Raw genomic sequence first — 2,747 nt, forward strand, 5'->3', positions numbered from 1 at the left:
GCAGTATTTTAGTGGGTCACAGAAAATTGCCTCGAGAGAACATTACAGTTCATGCGATTATAAAGACTCTTAGTGATATTTTCTGCTGTGAGTTTTTATCAAGATTTATCTTCTTCACGTCACCACTCTGTGTATATATATATTTTTTTATTTATTTATTCATTTTTTTTAACAGTTCAAAGTTACCTGTTATTACCTGTAAGATAGTACTAGATTGTCACGTTTATACCAGTTGGCTCGAGATACATAATGAATGACCTTACCTACATACTGTATTTAATAACAACTGATGCATGGAGGTATAAATTAGAAACCAGGGGATAATGGTGGATGTATTAATGGGTAAAGTTGAGAGTAGGAGGGCTAGAGGATGGCAGAACGGCTGGAATGGATGAAAGAAATGAAGAGGTGTGGTCCCCGAAATGAAACGTTAGCTGGGAGACAGCCTAAAGACGTTTGGTCCTGCCCCCTCCCCGCCTCGTCCAGACAAGTTGCTGCTACCTCAAACCTACAACCCCACACCACGCAAGCTGTGTTAAGACACGGCATCTGTCCCCTCCCACTAAAATTTCCTTCCATCCTCTCTCAAAATTTCCACTGAACCTCCTTCCCCCCTGTCGCTAGCCTTTATCCATTCATCCACGTTTGGAATGGAGGGCCGTGGTCGCCAACCTTCAAACAGGGGTTACACCTTTATTGATTGCATTACTGATATAATGATATAATAGCAAGTATAAGTATCAATATAATGTGTATATATTGTAAGCAAACAATATTATAAGAGGAGCATAACACTGTAGTAAATGTAATTGTTTTAGTCATTTGAAAAAGCTGCTATTTCCATGTACGTTCATCCTGTACTCTGGGGTATATTAGCAATGAATTCGACTTACTGATAGTTTTTATAATGTTAATTCACATATAAAATGCTAATTAATACATTAAAAGTTTAATATGATGTTAAATAATACGTGTGGCATAACAAGCGGCCTTTGATTATTATGCAACTGTTCCATTTTCTCTCGCCTGAAGAGCAAACTGTTTACCACAGAATATCACATAGAACTGGGTAGCATGTGATATTTGTGATAGTGTGGGGTGACACTGGGTACGTGTGGTAGTATTTGACAGATGCGTGGGTGATATTTGTTAGATATATAGTAGCACTGGGTATACGTGTGTGGGAAGTGTGTGGATGTGTGAAGTAAATCGCTCCGCCGCTCTAGTTAACCAATATATCACCGGGTACAATACACAGCACCTTTGGGCAGGAGGGATTCAGAAAACCACCGAGAAAAACGAAAACAAATCTACGAGTAAAAAACTACATACTAAGTGACACTTTCGATCGGTACCACGTATCTCTTACCGCCACGACATACTCCAGAGGATCACACCTGACTTACACCAATTGCCTACATGTGAAACGACCCGTGAAAATATTATCGTATGTTTTCCTGTGGTTCTTTGTAGACCCAATTTCCATGTACAGTACGTAAGGCTGGCAAGAATGTAATGATCTAGATGGATTATTATTAAAAAAAAAAAATAAATAAACATTGCTCACTTGCCAATAAGACGCTGTAACCTTAGCACAGGACAGCCTCCATTTTATGTGTATTAATACCGAGATAATCACATTGTATGGCCAGGGATCTGCAAACACAAGACATTACACGCAAACACGCAATCTAAAACGCAATCGTACGTACACACACAGAGACACACACACACACACACACACACACACACACACACACACACACTGACACAGGTGGTGATGGAGCAGGTGGTGATGGAGCAGGTGGTGATGGAGCAGGTGGTGATGGAGCAGGTGGTGATGGAGCAGGTGGTGATGGAGCAGGTGGTGATGGAGCAGGTGATGATGGAGCAGGTGGTGATGGAGCAGGTGGTGATGGAGGAGGTGGTGATGGAGGAGGTGGTGATGGAGCAGGTGGTGATGGAGCAGGTGGTGATGGAGCAGGTGGTGATGGAGGAGGTGGGATGGAGCAGGTGGTGATGGAGCAGGTGGTGATGGAGCAGGTGGTGATGGAGCAGGTGGTGATGGAGCAGGTGGTGATGGAGCAGGTGGTGATGGAGCAGGTGGTGATGGAGCAGGTGGTGATGGAGCAGGTGGTGATGGAGCAGGTGGTGGTGGAGCAGGTGGTGGTGGAGCAGGTGGTGATGGAGCAGGTGGTGATGGAGCAGGTGGTGATGGAGCAGGTAGTGGTGGAACAGGTTGTAGTGGAATAGATAATAGTGGAGTAGGTAGTAGTGGAGCAGGTATTAGTAGAGCAGGTAGTGGTGGAACCGGTAATAGTGGAGCTTGTACTGTAGGTGGCGGTGGAGCCCAAGACAAGGAGGGTCAAATGCAGAGCCGCCCACCATTGTGACCCACGCAAGTGAGTGACTCTCGCAGTGTACCTCCTCCCGACCACTGTGTCCACACCCACTGTCTGTGATGACACACACACACACACACACACACACTAAAGAGAACACAGTTATTCAAAGACAAGTGTGTGTGTGTGTGTGTGTGTGTGTGTGTGTGTGTGTGTGTGTGTGTGTGTGTGTGTGTGTGTGTGTGTGTGTGTGTGTGTGTCATCACAGAAAGACGTATAAATAAACGCAAGTAACAACGCAAACTTAAGAAGAGAGACACAAACACTGACACACACACTAGACGCGCGTACAAATATACAAACAGTTCTAGACACAATCATTATAAACAAACATATCCAAGCCTT

The 2,747-nt window shown here is 44.2% G+C and overlaps 1 pseudogene; it reads left to right on the forward strand.

Annotated features, from left to right (window-relative positions):
* Window positions 1–1,780: 1,780 nt before the first annotated feature.
* LOC121872515 lies at window positions 1,781–2,337 on the forward strand (annotated as a pseudogene).
* The last annotated feature ends 410 nt before the right edge of the window (window positions 2,338–2,747 follow it).

Source organism: Homarus americanus, unplaced genomic scaffold (assembly GCF_018991925.1).
Source record: "Homarus americanus isolate GMGI-L3 unplaced genomic scaffold, GMGI_Hamer_2.0 scaffold52711, whole genome shotgun sequence".
Classification (NCBI taxonomy): Eukaryota; Metazoa; Arthropoda; class Malacostraca; order Decapoda; family Nephropidae; genus Homarus; species Homarus americanus.